Source organism: Lissotriton vulgaris, chromosome 1_1 (genome assembly GCF_964263255.1).
Source record: "Lissotriton vulgaris chromosome 1_1, aLisVul1.2, whole genome shotgun sequence".
Lineage (NCBI taxonomy): Eukaryota > Metazoa > Chordata > Amphibia > Caudata > Salamandridae > Lissotriton > Lissotriton vulgaris.
The window spans coordinates 1,732,710,922-1,732,728,359 of NC_141685.1; the positions used below are offsets into that span (position 1 = coordinate 1,732,710,922).

The window sequence follows — 17,438 nt, forward strand, 5'->3', positions numbered from 1 at the left end:
TGTTCACGATGGACTGTCATATTTCCGTCTGTGTTGCTAATGACACAGTGGAGGTAACGAACAGTTGTTGGTAGTGTTCTATCACCTCCGTGACGATGATCCGGTTTTCCTGTGGACTGAACCCCGTCTTCCTCTTCCTCTTCTCCTTGCCCTTCCCCGACCACAGGGTTCCTGGCTGGTCCTCCGTGGGGCTTTTGGGGTTCGAGTTGTCCTCTGCACTCGGTCCGGGTGCATCCATGGTGTTACGCAGTTTATTTTGGTTTTGGTGTATTTTTTTCTTGCTTTTATAGTGCATTTTCCCGCATGACGCGTGGGAATTACAGGACTGTCGTAGGTTCTCGCTGAATTTTTTATTGCGGTTCGCAACATCACAACTTTTTCTGCGTTCGTATTTCGTGGTTTTTTGCCGTCACTGTGATTTTATCACACTCATTTGACGCGTTAGCGTGAGGCTATCGCATGGTACCACCGTGTTGAGAATGCAACGTTAACACAGTGTTATTTTCCTGCGATAGACTGCGATGTGCAGAGTTGCGTTAAGCTAATTTTGCGGAAATTATCACACATTCTTGAGAATATCCCCCAAAGCTGCTCTACATAGGAGGAGCTCTTGGGTCCTGTATCAGTCACAGTTCTCCAGCTCTCAACGATATTTAACTGCGTTATTATTTGTAGATTGCTTTGTAAGCATGATGGACGCGTTCACTATTCTGTGCCACCCTTCATTTAAGTGACTCTTTCACTCTTGCTTTGCAGGTATCAAAGGTCGGGTGTTAGATGGACAGAAAAAACCTGTATCAAATGCAGTTGTGGAGGTGCACGGAAGAACGCACATCTGTCCTTACCACACCAACACACTTGGAGAATACTATCTCCTTCTGCTGCCTGGAAGTTATACATTTAAAGTAAGAATGCTACATTGCTTTCTCATACCTTCGACTAAATATTGGCATACTAACAACTAGAACAGAGAGCTTAGGGGGAGTTGTTTTGAGTTTTTTTACAGGAAAAGCATGACATTATTGTGGTCTTTCATACAGGAGAGGCGGCTGTTTTGTATTTTGTAGTAATGATAAATATATTTATTGTATTTAACTAAATCAATTACAAAAAATAAAAAATGTATATTCATAAAATTATTATAAAATCAAAATCAGCAAGTCTCCTACAGTTATACTTAATTCCAAGCCTCAAGCGATTTGTCTCACCTAATCAGAGGGCAGATTTAATTGACTGATCTAGCGGACAGTAGGGTTAGTCGAGAATTTTTACTAATAGAACTGTTTTACCTGAAGAGAAAAATATGTCATTCCTTCCTTGACTGTTCTTATGCTGTTTTCACTGAATGATTGATGCGAGTACTTTTTTGCAGTTCTAGTAAATTCGATCAAATGCAAATTATGTGCTCTAAAGATTCAGGTTTGTAATTGCATAGCCTGCAGTTGTTTTGAAAGCGGGAACACGTTTTCCAAGAGCTGCAAACTGAAAAGTAGGAATATATAATAAACGGAACCGAAGATATTTAATATTTTTGACGGCATCAGGTCTAAGTCAATATACGGTTGTTTTATAAAACGAACGGTATGCATCAAAATGTAGCTGTCTGTGTTTGAATTTAAATAGGCAATTAAATTGTTGTAACGACTGCATCTCCATAGGGTGGGCTCTTGTTAACCCTTTGCGGCATGGTCCGGGCATCGCAGATAGTAAATCCTGTGAAGTTTGAGTTATATTCTTCCACACGGTTCTCAATAGTGCCGAAGTTGAAACCGAGGAGTTTTCAGGCATTGACAGATAGGACCTGATGAATCCATTTTTTCAGAGTATCTTCCGTCGACGACCTACACTCGTAGGCCAAATCAAACATGGAAGCCATGGAAATATGTAGGATGTTAACTGATCTCAAATTGAGTTTTAAGCGAATAATTGCCTGTGCAGAGTGGACCGTCATTGGAATACCAGCTTGTCGTTTTGGTTGTAGATGATGTTAAGTTTATTGATCAGTTTGTCAGCTAAGAACAACCGAGGCATAAAGGAGAAGCAGAAGACGTGCGGCGTTCCAATCCAAGAGCAATGCAGTGTCGCTCTACTACAATAGTTTAGTTACCGTGGAAGCTTTGCCTCATTTACGAGGTTTTGTCGAAGGCGCAAGGAAGCTTGCGGCGCTGTCCTGCGTCAAAAGGAAAGGGCAGGAATGCGCCTTATCTATGAGATATGGCACCTCCCTGCCCTTTTCCTTGCGGTGGCACACAATGAGCTGCCATGCACCACGCAGGCACCCTTGCGCCAAGATGCAACAATATCTGCGACGTAGGGGTGATCACTTCCTGCACCTGCACAAAAACAATCATGAGAGGTGTTTTCCTCTTTCTATGTGTGCTGCAGAATGCAACACATATAGAAAAAGAAAAAAAGAGGAGAAATAAAGCTATTACTCCTCGTTACGCCTTTTCTTACACGCATTCCCACGTTTACGAAACATTGTAAATTTGGGAATGCGTCACATTCCATGAATGTTGCATGGGAACACCCACAGCAACATCCATTTACTGCCCCTTTCCCGCAGAGTAATGAGTGAAAGGGGGCCATATATTTACAAAGACAAAGCCATGAAAAGCCACGCAGAGTGGCTTAAAGTGGCCTTGTAAATATGGGCAGGCAAACTGTGCCGCCGGTGCATCCAAAAAAGTGACGCTGCGGCGCAGTGGGTATTTAAATAAGCCCCCTTGTCTTTTACCGTACTAAACTTAATTTAGGATCATTTGTAATACCCTTGTACTTATATCTGTAAACTAATCTTACATTCAAGATGCTTCCCTTTCTTTCCAAATGCCATAGGATTTTAGGGGCATTGACAAACCGTCCATTAGAGGTTGAAGAGATTCAGGTTTGATTGCTTCTTGGCAGTCCAGATAAAGTCAGAGAGAAATTCACCAGGTCATCAGCATATGCTAAGGGACTATAGCAACACAAAAAATGATCCACAGAATACAGAATGTCAAACACCAGTTTGGACCCAGCCCTTTGCAAACCAGTCATTACCGTGCTCCCCCTAGGAACAGTCCAAACTGGGGTGGCATGGTGAGCAAACAAAAGGATGGGTTTATCTCAGATCTGTGATTGGGGTGGGTGTTTGACAATGTTCAGCATTCTGTCCATCATCTTTTTGTGTTGCTATGCTGGGGGACTGACTGACCGGCCAGCCTCTTTAGTAAAACTGCTCAGAAAGCTTAGAAGAGCTGAAATATATAAGGAAAACAATGGAGTGACTTGGACACAGCCCTGTTACACACCGGTTTCAATGTACAACCTGGTGAAACTTCATTCTTGCTTGGAAGTTTGACCCTTAGCCAAGTGCCCTTATGCAGAGCAATAATAAGCTGTGATAATGACTTGTCTATATTTTGCTATTCTGTGTTTATTGGAGCAAGTCAAAGTGTGTACTGTTTCTTTTGCACGTGATGTCAACCAGCATGTTCTAAACCCTCCAAGCTCACATCAATAGCTGGAAGGTTTGCTCTGGCAAAAAAGAAAGCAATCAATATGAGAATAAATAGGCACTCTAACCATTTACTTCTAAAATATTAGCAAATTTAATTGTTAGAACTAAAACCAATGCTACAGATGATGAATGAGACTTTCTAGCACAAGAATTCTTTCTAGAGTCAAATGTTCTCCATTTCTTACAAATGTTTATTTTCAAATAAGTGTCATGGATAACTATTATTATTATTATTATTATTGCATTTATTGAGCGCACAGCTACCCGGAGGTTTCCCGGCGCTTGCCTTGGGAACCCGTCCTGGCTTTTCCCTGTGAGATAGCCCCTACAGGGCATCCCCAAGGTGAAAGCCAGGCATCCCGCCGCAGGGGGGCCGTTGTGGAGATTAAGCAAGCTTAATGCCCAGAGTTGCAGAGTGAGAACCCATGATTAGAGCAGGCACCGAAGCGAGAATTATCGAGTCCGTGGACATTTGAGCTCAAGACCCTGCCGCGTCGGGAATTGAACCCTGGTCCCGGGTCTGACCTCAGCTTCCGGGTCTGCCTGCTCCACACCGTGAGCCACACTTCTCCACCCACACCGTGAGCCAAACTACTTTTTCTTTCACTAGTATCACAGGTTCGCAGAAAGAAGACGTGACTTATGTGTGGGAGACGCTGCCACTCAATTTGACAGGGTCTTATCATAGTACCCAGAATTTGACAACCGAACCGCGCCTTGAACAAAATGGCATTTGATACACCTTTGGGATGAACGTAGTTATGACAAGTCAAGGTCAAGGCCAAGGACACATATATGTGTGAGGACTCTACTATTAGCAAACCTTCTTGTATTTGCCATTTCCTTATCCCTTGCTTATTTGCGAATTGGGACCAAGACTGCCAAAAATACTCAGGAATATCAGAGCCTAGCAAGCTGACACTAGGGCTCGCAGACTATACACTACAAGCCTTGAGAAAGTCATGGTGGTGACGAAACGCGCGTTGGCTGTTTTCTTACACTAAAGTTAGTGGTGGGAGAGGCACACCTACTAGATCAACAATATTTGATGAAAAATGATGTATATTATATACTATGCGTGCTGCAGAGGTAGACGCAATGCCCATCTGCGCCAGTCACTTAATAAATAATACGGTCAAGCGAAACCGCTTGCCCTCTGCGCACAGTTGCTAGTCCAAAATGGAAATGTAACAAATAATCAAGTATGCGTTTAGATATAGAAGACACAACAACCATATAAGGTTAAGTCAATACGTATTTTTTACTGTCTTCAACACATTATTCTAAATCATAATGTTCATGATTCTGTAATTTTATTATGAATTCATCATATTAAGAGTTCTAATGTTTGTATCACATCAAGAATCTTATTTTATCTCACAGATTGCCCATGCCCAATGCATTTCCGGCCTTGCGGCCCTTCGTCAGGGGCGATACCTGAAAAACATAAACATAAAAGTACTTTTTACTCTATTGAGGGACCTTCAACTTTACAGTTTACAATTCACTACAGCAAACAACATGATGTTATAATGTCTTTAGAAAAATGCTAACCTGAAACATTAAATAAGGAGAATCATGAAAAATGAGAGACATATATCCTATAATTTACATGCCATTGGTCAAAAATAAATTATGACATTTGACTCACTTGTGTTAATGTGAACGATGGCAGGAAACCAAAATGCAATTGCAACAGTTTCCGGGCATAAGAAGGCTTGACGCTGTAATGTGCTGGAAATATAAACAAGCCGAAGGTGACCGGAGTGTACAGTGTGAACATAAGATTGTAACCTGTAATGTTTAAACAGTGAACTCACTTGAAATATGATGGCTTAGTGAAACGGGAGCACGTTACAAATCTTTCCCCTCGAGGCACAAAGGGCTAACGCTTCGATGTGCTGAAATATAAACAAACCGGAAATTACTAAATCGTTCGGTATAGTCGAGAAACTGTTAACGTATGACATTAGAGCCACAGACTCACTTGAAAGGATATACAGAAGTTCGGTGATACGGAAACACGTTCCAAATCCTTCCCCTCGGGGCACAATATAGTTGAATATAACTGAAAAAACAAGCACTCTTGCGTTAGAAGTGCGTTTAAGGATACACGTGAAAAAACCTTACTCGGACCATGTTGCCTCGTTAGTCTTGCGACACAACTTGTTAAATCAAAATACAGTCGGTTATCTTATTAAAAAAGACTTATTTAAGAGAAAAACCGCAATGTTTTAACTGAACGCATGTTACTCAAACCAACCTTGAGTTTCTAACGTCGGTCCTTTATCATTGGAAACACGTTCTTGTCTTCTACCCAGCTTAGCCTAAGAATCAAAGTAGCGGTCTACCAAAAATAAAGCGCAGTCAATGCACTGTCCCAAGTAAATCGACCTAACTTGGCCCTGTGCTCATAGCAATGTCTCGTACCTGTTACCTCGAAGACGTTAGCAAAAATGAATCAAATCTCCCGATCCTGTTCACTCTCCCGGTTCCGAACGCTGAACAATGCACGGCGGCCATAAACATGACTCATGGGTGTCATCAAAATGAAAAACGGACTCACTCACAACAAGAGGTGGTTGAATCAAGTGTGTGTACGGGCGCCATGATATAAATACACATTAATGTGATTTATGTAGGTGTAGAGGGATCCTGCCATAGTAAAAGTGAATTTGCATTGAAAGGTGTTATATACCAGCGTAAAATATATAAATGGTATTTCTTACAAAAATCAAACATTGGTCAAAACAAATTATAAATATGGTGATCCAGTCCTTCTGCGTACATGTTTCATGCAGAAATCACAAGAAACAAGCTAAATCCACTCGATCATTGATCCCTTTGGGATCTTGTGTGTCTAGTCTTTTTATCCAGAACACCTCCCTCTGTAACAGGGACTTAGTTAAGCTCTTTCCGGGTGTGGGGGTAAAAACTTCGAGGATCTGGAATCGAACTTGGGCTATGGTGTGTCTGTTGTTGTCCCAGTGTACTGCCAGGCTACTGTTGGTGTTTTTATTGCGGATTGTACTCTTATGTTCTGAAATGCGAGTTTTGATCTTACGTTCTGTTTTTCCTACGTACAACAGACCGCAGGGACACTTGATAGCGTAAATGACATTCATAGTGTTGCAATCCGCATTTATCCTGGTTGGAATAGTTTCTCCTGTGTGGGGATGCTTCACAGTGTCAGTCACCATGACATTATTACATTGAACACAGTTTTGGCATTTCTTCATTCCTTTATAAATAGTTGTTTTAGAGCCTGGTTTTGATTTAAGAAGTTCTTTGATATTCTGGGATCTTTTATAAGCAAAAATGGGTTTATTTACAAAATGTTCTTTAAAGTCGGTCTCATGCCTCAATAGTTCCCAATGTCGATTTATGCTCTTTTTTATTTCATTGGAACTTGTGGAGTATTTAGTGACAAATACCTGGCGTTGATCCGTTTATTTCACTTTATTTGTCAACAAAGAGTCCCTGGTTTCCCTTTGTGTTTTGTCCTTTGCTATTTCCAGAACGGTTTCTGGGTACTTTTTTGATGCGTACTTAGTAATAATGGTGTTAAGATTAGTTTGTAGAGTTTCCTCTTCAGAGCAAATTCTTTTAGGACACATATATGTGTGAGGACTCTACTATTAGCAAACCTTCTTGTATTTGCCATTTCCTTATCCCTTGCTTATTTGCGAATTGGGACCAAGACCGCCAAAAATACTCAGGAATATCAGAGCCTAGCAAGCTGACACTAGGGCTCGCAGACTATACACTACAAGCCTTGAGAAAGTCACGGTGGTGACGAAACGCGCGTTAGCTGTTTTCTTACACTACCTAAACAAGGAACAAAGATTACACCACTGAAATCACGGAAACTTAATTTAGCTTTGTTTTTTGTGAATGTTTTATAGGAATGTGGTTGTGATAATAGTGAAAGAAAAAGTATTTATCTATGACACTTATTTGAAAATAAACATTTGTAAGAAATGGAGAACATTTGACTCTAGAAAGAATTCTTGTGATAGAAAGTCTCATTCATCATCTGTAGCATTGGTTTTAGTTCTAAAAACTAAGTTTGCTAAAATTATAGAAGTAAATGGTTAGAGTGCCTGGGTATGTGCTTTGTGTATATGACTGTACAACTCACTTTGGTGTTTTGTAATTAATGATACCCTAGGTAGTGGGGTATCTTACTCTGATTGGCACCTAAGAGACACCTTGGTGTATAATGACACCTCTTTGATACTCAATCTCACAATACTTGTATCGAACTAAGTTGTTTTGATGTGCGACTATTCTTGACCACCACTACCTTGTGTGTTTGATAATAAATAGGGACGGGTGGGCTTGAGATAAATCTCGAATACAAATGAAATCTTTTTGGGGATCCTCCCTCCCAAGAAACTGCAAGCTAACCCACTACTAAATGATGCACTAAGCTATTCGTCTGTCCAGTATGACTCACATCTACATAATACAAGTTACAACCAAATGCAATATCAACAGATCTAAATTTGACTGAAATCATTGAGATCCCCAGTACCGATGAATGGCATCCAGATTATAAATGAGTTACCTTACAACACAAATTGTATTTAAGTGCTGTAAAATGCATATAACATTAGGTCCCTATTTGATATGCTGTTTTTCAATTAGCATACAAATGCACTCTTTCAATGAAAACAATGAGCGGCTGAATGCTCTCCAATCAGTTATTAGGCCAGGTAGAGGAGCAAATTTGTTCTGAATTCCATCAAAGCAAACTAACCTACTGACCTGGGAAGGCCTTCGCTCTGTCTTTCTTGCCCTACTGGCACTCTTTGTGACAATCATCAACAGCGACGTCTCAAAAACTTAAAAATCTGGAAGCCATGAAAACACCCTTTGTACAATGACATAATGTGGTTCATAAAATAAAAAATCAGGAAAATCCAAAAAGTCTACAACGGCCGACAGTGTTCCATCCTCTTATCCTCCCACTTTGCAAGTAACTCTACAAATGTTGTTCTTGACATTCAATCCATTGGAAGAGGAGGAAAAATGAGGCATTTAAGACTAAAACATTCATCCTTCCAGCAGATCCATGCCCAGCAGCCTGCCTAAAAATAAAACTTTGTGTTGCTTATCGTGGACTTCTCATGAATGAGACATCACTTTTACAAGTACTGAAGGAGGCCACCGTTGCACCTCTGTTAAATAAATCAGTGACAAAGTCAAATATTTTCACCAGTTACTGACTAGTGCCAATCCTGCCGGTTGTACGACGTTACAAATCATGCTTTTTCCATGCAACCTTTACCATGCAGATGCCTTTACCATGCATGCCTTTTCCACGCATGGTAAATATATGTAAGGTAAGTAAAACCCCCATCTAGATACATATTTTAATTTAATTTTATGGGAACCCCACCAAACTCCCCATTTTTTTCATTACTTCTAACCTTCCTTTACCACTACCCACCACATACCTCTAAATTTACCCATAACTCCCTTTAGCACAACTCAATCCTAAACCCTACATTTAATATTTTTTTGGGGGGGTGGGGACCTCCCTAACCCCCTCTTTTTTAATTCCCTCTTAATCTTCCTTTACCACTATCCACTTTCAAACCTAAAATAATCCATACTTCCCTTTACCACTGCCCACACCCAAACCCTGAAATCCATTTCCCTCCCTAGATCACTACCCAAACATAAACCCTTAAATTACCCATTGCTCCCTTTACCACTACCTACCCCTAAACCCTACAGCATTCATGCTAAACGCATTGCATGGTAAAGACATTGTTGTAAAGGCTGTTTCCCATCCTGCCATATACTAGCAAAAGTGACAAAGCAATTACAAAACTGTAGAACAAATGCACTATTTCACACACCCTATGTGCAATGTTCTCAGATGACTTTCGTAAGAAAATTGATTATTAGTTGAGAAAGATGTGAGTCCTCAAGTAAAAACAAACAAAATCAAGTTACACCAACACAAGTTGAATAAATAAACCTTGGCTAACCACTGGTACCTATTCACAGAGCAGACATACTTACCTTAAGGAAAATTGTGTGAATTCATTAGCAGTATCAAAATCTATTAAAAAGTCAAACCACAATACAATAAAAATCCCACAACCTATTTCTAGAAATCTAGATTAATAAGAAAAATTACATCAAATCGACTGAGATCCATGAAGGGGACCCAAAGATATGAATGTTTAATGATGTAGGGCAAAAACGTGCCAAGAAAAAGTATAGTGCTATTCAGAAGTCACTATTTGCTGTTGACCAGGCTCTATGTGCAATTTCAGGCTAACTGCGATGGAGCTGAGGTCGGATACCTCAAGCTGGACACCCCGTTAAAGATTTTACCTTATGATTAGTCTCTGAAATCGAAGTAGAAATACATCAGCGGGGTTGTTCCCAGCAAAGTCCTCTTGAAGCTTTTCCATGAGGTCCTGCTGATCTTACTTGTTTTGATGGGAAAAACTCAGAGGATTTCATGCCTGCCGAAATCCTCTCATTGGTTGGATACTTGTCATGCCTTAGCTAGTCAAAATTTTCATCTTCTTACTTAGTCTTTTTTATGGAACTCAAAATCCTCCAGCAAGGCAAACTGAAGTTGTATCCAACAAAGTCCTCTCAAAATGTGACACCTTTGCTGTGAGGTCCCGCTGATACTCCAAATGTCTTGAAAGTCCAACAATCCTATTCCCCAACTTTTCAGACTTTCTGGAGCAGTTCCTCTTGGTCTCTTCCATGGCTTCCAGAACCTCATGGACAGCACTTAGAGGCCAGAATCCACCCCAGTCTAGGCCACCAGCAGGGTCCAGTCCAGGCTGGTTGCTACTTTTGAGTTGAACACCATAAGAAAAAGACCTCTTCCAGCTTGTTGTGTCAGCCTACTGACCCCTAGAGTCTTCTTCTCAGTCCTGGGTACAAATGAACACATGTCCAGTCCTTCAGGTCTCCACACAGGTCACAGACAGCAGATCCAGTCCTTTTATGTTCTTCTTTAGGTTCAGATGAGTTCTGGTGAGCTGTAGATGAGGTGCCTCTTTTGTAGGATTCCTAAGGCAGTGGGTGAGGTAAGCACCTGGACACTCCCTAACAACAGAGAAAATAAGTTCCCTGGGGCAGCCCTTCCCACATTTGCAAACACATGGAGATGATGGCCGGAGTGCTGAAACATTTCAGACATTCACTCCCAATCACAGATCTGGGTTGAATCCATCATCGTCTTTTAGCTTACTTCGCCTCCCTAGTTCAGACACAGCTGTATGCAAATCAGTCTTGACCCTGCGCCCCATGGGAACAGTCCAGCCAAACTGCCAAGCCATGTCTTCACTGGACCGGAAATAACCATCCTGGTACCAGTTTCGGGCAAACAGCCCTCATTAGCCAGACTAGCTTAAATCGAGTGGCAAAGTGAGCAAGGGACCCACGTCTGGGCATACCCTGCCAACTTAGGGCAAACAAAGCAAACTCAAGGAGATGATGGACAGAGTGCTGAAACTTTTCAGTCACTCACCCCATTCACAGATCTGGGTTGAATCCATCATTGGTCGCCACCCCCGTTCAGACACAGTTATATGCAAATCAGTCTTGACCCTGTGCCCCATGGGAACAGTCCAGCCAAACTGCCAAGCCATGTCTTCACTGGACCGGAAACAAGTATTCTGGGACCGGTTTTGGGCTAACCGCTTTCATTAGCCAGGCTAGCTTCTCACTTTTGCAGCACATCCTGTTTGTCTTACTGCAAACTATCCTACAATGCACTATTTCCAGTCAAATCCAACATGTCTTTGGAGACAGCAAGGGATGTGATTAGGTAAATCCCTACTCCTGACCAAACTGTTTCTGGGGGTGGCTAACGCCCCACCACTAAGCTGGTGCCAAGCTGACTACAGTTGGCCCCTGGTCTCCTTTTACACTTAACTATGAATAAGCAGGCTCCACTCTGGTCCCTTTCAAGTTAATAGAGTCCCTAGCTGCCCTTCCTGAGATGAGAGGAGTCACATATCTCATGCCCAGGTCTTCTTGCCAAAAGCCGAAGTAACTATTTATTCGGTGGGAGCAGTTTTCACAACTCATTAGGGGGGCACTGACAGGTGCCAGCTGCTGACATGCTAATGATAATTAGCCCACTAGAATTTCAGGCAAAGTCTAACTTTTTGAAAGGTATTTTTCATAAATATTTACCAGAAAATCAACTTCAACATTGAATTTGATTCTCAATAAATATTAAAATAGTGGTTGAATCAACCTCAGTTAGCAGAAATAGTATTTTATTTTGAACAGTAGTTTTTCTCATTGGAGAAGGACCAGCCCTTTATAGTCAAAAAAGCTTTTAGGGGCTTATAGGAAAATGCCAACGCTAAAGTCTTGTATGTACCAGTTTTAAATGCTATGCAGCCTAAAGTGTGAGCTACAAGGCCTTCATAGGAATGACTCATTTAACATTTAAAAGTACTGTTCTTACCTGAGAGAAAGGATTTTTAGGCAGATTTCCATGTTTCTTTTGTCAGCCTGGCGGATGGCACAAAGGTATTGCTGTTCACAGGTGACATTTAGATTTTCATGCCATTGGTGTATTTTCCTGCACCATATACTATGGACTTATTGGAAAGTTAAATATGCCAATTGAGGATTAACCAATTTTACCGTGTTTTAGGGGTCAGAACACATCCACTGGGAACTTGACAGCAGTGTCCCTGTGTACAGAGATCAAAAACAGAAACAAATGGGGGTGATCACGCAAGAAGATGGATTATCTCACAACTTGTTATTGCAATAGCATTGTGCCTGAAAGACCGGCCTCCAACTACAGCTTTGTTAGAGGGAGTCCAGCAGGTTAAGGCTTGTCAAGGCAATTTTTTCTGAGAGAGCAGGCTGCTGATGAGGTTGCAGCTCATAGAGCCTGTGTATGTAGTAAAGCTTTTGAGCAGGTCCATGCTCTTATACAATTCTTGGTATTTTAGTAACATATAGTCCTTTTTGAGCTTTGATTCACATGCCGTTTGACTTGGAGAGAGTATATTCAACAGGAACATCTGAGGTGATAAGTTCCATTTCATTGCTTCATGGACCAACTGGTCTTTCTTGATCGCTATGCTGTTGCTATTGATTAATTCCTCCCAGCATAAATCAATCCAGTTGATTGAGAATGCTTTATTTTGTTAGGCTGCATATTCTATCTCCCTTTTGCAGCATTAGAGTTCGACCTATTTGCAGGCTCGGTTATCTTGGGGAACTGCAGTCCGTGTCTTCTCTCGTAACTAGACCAGAGAGACCCACAGTTTTCTCTATGGAGCTCTCCTTCCTGAGTTTCTTTCAATAGCTGACCAAATCTCCACATTATAGGTAGTAAACAATTTCATTTTTGCATTATTGTGGATGGTATATAAAGCAGATTTTCTCTTCCAGAGTGATGGATGCAACCTGAGGATCCAATTAACAACTGTTTCTGTCTTCCTAGAAGGCCTTTCCAAGGGTAGTTTTTAGGATGTTGTTGCAGCAAAATGTAAGCAAAGGCAAGTAAATGCCTTTGCTCTTTCTATTGCTTGGATATTTATTTCTTTGCTTAGAACCCTACCCAATGATAAAGCTTTTATCTTTATTAATCTTGATATTCTTCTCCTTGCAGCATTTTTTGATTTGGGGGATCAATTGATGGAGGGGGCTGGGAGTATACACCAGGAGAATAGGGTCATTAGTATAGATGATTTGAACAGTAGTCGTTTGGATTTTTGTTGCCAGAATTCAAGTTGAAGAAGGTTGTTTATGGGTGTACTGTAAAGGAAGGGAGACCGCAGGCAGCTCTGTTTTACCCCTGCCCTTATGTGAAATGTTAATGCCAACCAGCCATTTGCTTTGTACCTCACATGCACAGCTGTGTATGTGCATAGTTTCTTAATTAGTAAGATCAGTTGTGAATTCTAGAATGTTTTCCAGCTTTGACCACAGTTTGTTAGAGTCAGTGTAATCATACGCTGATGAGAAGTCTAAGAAGGCTGCGTATGAAGTGTGGCTCAATGGTAAGAGCGGCAGACCCTGATGCAGAAGTCTGGCCGGGACAGGGTTCAATTCCCGCCTCGGTGGTTCTTTGGGCTCAATTTCCTTGGACCTGATAATTCTCGCCTTGGTTCCTATTCTGATCATGAGTCCCACTCTGCACCTCTGGGCAATAGCTTGCTTAATCTGTACAACGGCCCCAACAACGCTGAGGATGCATGACTTCACCTTGGGGGTGCCAGGAGTGGGCTCCTCACAGGGAAAGGCCAGGAAGGGTTCCTCGGCGGTATTCGTACAAGTGCCGAGACGTCTCCGGGTAGTCGTGCGCTATAGAAGTGCGTAATTATCATTATGGGAATTGCCCTTTCTGGATCGAGTGACCGGGTGCAGCAGGCGTGGCTTAACTCTGCCTTAGTACGCAGTCAGAATGCCTTCTGACTCTCCCCATTCATGTGTGTTTTTCAAGATTATGTTGGTAAAACGCTTGGCCTCCAGATCAATTAGGATAATAGTTATGTATGATTTTGGATCGGTTGCCTTGACCTTCTTATGCATAGGCACTGTGATGCTATTGAGCCATGATTCTGGGTAAGTAAAGATTTCGATGCAATGACGAAAAAGCATTGAAAAGATTTTCACCCAACAGTTTGGAAGCATTTCAATGGTTTGTTAAGGAGGAGGTTATGCCTCAGGGGGTTTTCATATTTCAGGCTGAAGAGCGCCTTATCGATATGTTTGATTGAGAATCACTTTTTATTTCCCTCAAGTAAATGGATGAAAGAGGAGTCATTTATAAAGCGCACAGCTTCTTCCAAGGAAGCGTGTCGGCTCTTGGCCAGAAAGCGATCGTATAAGCCTACTTAGAATCCAGGTTTAAAAGATTTCTCCAAATCCAGGTCTCTAAAAGCTTTCCACAGAGAATTCCATATCTTTGCTGCCAGAAATGAGAAAGATTGCCCACCCAGTCTTTCATTCTGGATCCTCAGGAAAAAGACCAGGCCTTAATTGGAGGAACGAAGGGTCCTTCCTGGAGCATACTTCCTAAATCTTCTCTGCAAGTATAGAGGACCTCCATGGTGCAGTCCTCCGAAGGAAATTAGAACAGCCTTGTAAAGTATCCTCTGATTGATTGTAAGCCAATGCAACTGCTTCAGGTTCTCCCTGGAAGATTGTCTTTTAGGGAAGTTCAAAATCAGGCGAGCTGCCACGTTTATTAGCTGTAGCTTATTTAGAAGACTCACGGGGACTACTAAATACTGCCCTGCATTCGTGGTTAATGCCACTGATTTGTGTCTCTCCAGTTGGAATAACACACACCATTCCATCATTTTTGCCTCCATTCCAACGTGAAAACGAGGTAGAAATGAAGGAGAAAACTATGAAGGCTTGGATAGTTCACTTTTTGCCCCCACAAATTGTCCATCTACGGCAGGCTTTTTAATTTGGGTCATACTTGGTTATGTTGATTACATAATCATTAAAGTCCCTCTTTTGTCTGATATCAGAACACCTAAATTCTTCAATCAGTGTAAGACTTCCCATTACTGATATTTTCTACTTTCCCTGACAATGGAAGTGCCTTCCCAGTGTTTTCCTGTGGTTGGAGTGTCTGCCTTTTTGCAGTATTCTCCATATACTTGTGTTCGGTGCCCTTTTGTAACATGCACACACCACTTTGCCCTTGTAATACACGGTTGTTACCTCTCACATGTTTTTACCTTTGATACATGCATAAGTGCCACCTTGCCTACGTAACGCTTGTTCTTGTGCCTAGCACTTATTGCAGTATTATACCTCAAATTATACTCTGTTTTCTCTTATAACTGCACACTTGTCACTTTTCCTCTTGTGCACTTTTGACTACCTCATGTATTTGTGGTTTCTCACAATTTTTGCTACCTCAAGTATTTTGTTTGCTCACAATTGTCACTATTACCTTTACTACCTCATGTATTTTTGGTTGCTCACAATTTTTACTACCTCAAGTATTTTGTTTGCTCATAATTGTCACTATTACCTTTACTACCTCATGTATTTTTGGTTTCTCACAATTTTTGCTACCTCAAGTATTTTGTTTGCTCACAATTGTCACTATTACCTTTACTACCTCATGTATTTTTGGTTGCTCACAATTTTTACTACCTCATGTATTTTGTTTGCTCACAATTATCACTATTACCTTATGTAAGTAGCGTATGCTTTTGTAATCTGTTCTTTTGTAATGTTTCTCATTATGTTTCATTTCTGTTCCTAATGTGAAGCGCTCTGACGCCTTCGGGTAAAGTCCGCGCTATATAAAAATGCATAAATAAATAAATAAATACTATGGCACATGACAGTTAATGGTGTTGTTACTTTTAGAAACATGTCAGAATGGGCCGCTCTTCTATTTCCAATCTTTTGTGCTATTGGCAGGATCAGCATGTTTGTCTCTTCTTTAAGTTAAATTGAATTTATCGATGCATGTCAGCCCTCGCTATTAAATTTATTGTGACGTGATGGTAGTAACATTAACAATACGATTTTCTTTTGTTTCTGCTTTAGATCACCCTACCCGACTCGCGTTCGCAAACCGAGACCCTTCAAATCCCAGCCCGTCAAGACGACAGCTACAGCGCCATAAAGCACGACTTTGTCCTCCCTTTCAACGTCACTAACACAAGCATCTGCGTAGAGTCAATGTGTACATCGGGACACATCAATAACAATGGCAGAAGCCCTGTTGCCCTAAGACTTACATTATTTCTAACTATCTTAATCATTATATTGGACATATTTACATAACAATGGTCGTGAATCTACCTGGGCACTTAAGTGTGGGGCAATCCCCTGTAACTTAGAAGCACAGAGAGGTGTTAGGATTCGTGATGAAGAAGTATAATGCCTGTTGGTTCACAGGTTGCAGAGAACACACTGTGTCTTCCATTGGCAGAGGGCGGGCGGAAGGACTGTCACTTGGCCTTACAACCAATCATCTCCCACATTGCCACAATACTGTTACGCCTATGAAGCCGGACCCCTCGCAGGCGACCAACAGCACTGTCATTGGCAGCTGGACTGCACATCGGCAGAGACGGCATAGAAAGAGAACAATCAACAAAACACTTTTGTAAAGATGCAAGCATTCTCCTTGAGGAGGCATGCATTTTGTATTTCAGAAGGTATTTTAATCACATGTATTAGTCATTATTCAAATCACTGGACACAGATATTAAATATTTTAAGTACTATTTCCGGACGAGTCATTTATACATGGTTCATAAACAGGCATGCTTAGTGTCGGAACATGCTCCTCCAGACTAGGAAAACGTAAGTGCTATAAATAATGGAAACACTGCATTTTATTAAAAGCGGCATAACAATGCAATCCTTCATTGCTAGAAATCACAATAGCACGGAAACGTGGCTACTAATCTTGTGAAACAGTGGGGTGTTAAAGCTATTCCTAAACATGTCTAGAGCACCAATCATTGTTTGCCTCCAAGCATATAAAGTGTCTTGCATGCAGTATTTTTAAATTTTATTTTAAAAGTTTTATATAGCGTGAACATGACCCCTGGGGTAGCAGAATGCTTTACAATTTAGCAATCACGAAAGGTACAGGAAATAGTAACAATAAATCAACAGATCAACATACAATCATAACAGTGAAATAGTAAACACGGGTGAGGAGAGTGTGTCCTAGAGTGCCTGGGAAGCTGGGGTTCTGGGGCAGTAATTGCTTCATCAGAAGCAGTCGAGGGATTCAGTCTGAATTCAAGGGGCAGGAAATTCCAAATTCTCTGGACGATACCTGATAAAGCTCGATTGTAAGTTTTCTTATAATGGATTTTCTGTGGCTTCAGCAGTTCAGCAGTACTGTGCTGGCACCTCTAGAGGATTTAGATGCATATTAGCAAGAACCTCGTTAAAATTATTGCTGTTTTAGCGGCAGGAAACT

The 17,438-nt window shown here is 41.2% G+C and overlaps 1 long non-coding RNA gene across 1 annotated transcript; it reads left to right on the top strand.

The window, feature by feature from the left end:
* The first annotated feature begins 754 nt into the window (after positions 1 to 754).
* Positions 755 to 16,728, top strand: LOC147751119 (uncharacterized). The gene is made up of 2 exons (XR_015299937.1): positions 755 to 905; positions 16,043 to 16,728. It is a non-coding gene; the product is annotated as an uncharacterized LOC147751119 (long non-coding RNA).
* The last annotated feature ends 710 nt before the right edge of the window (positions 16,729 to 17,438 follow it).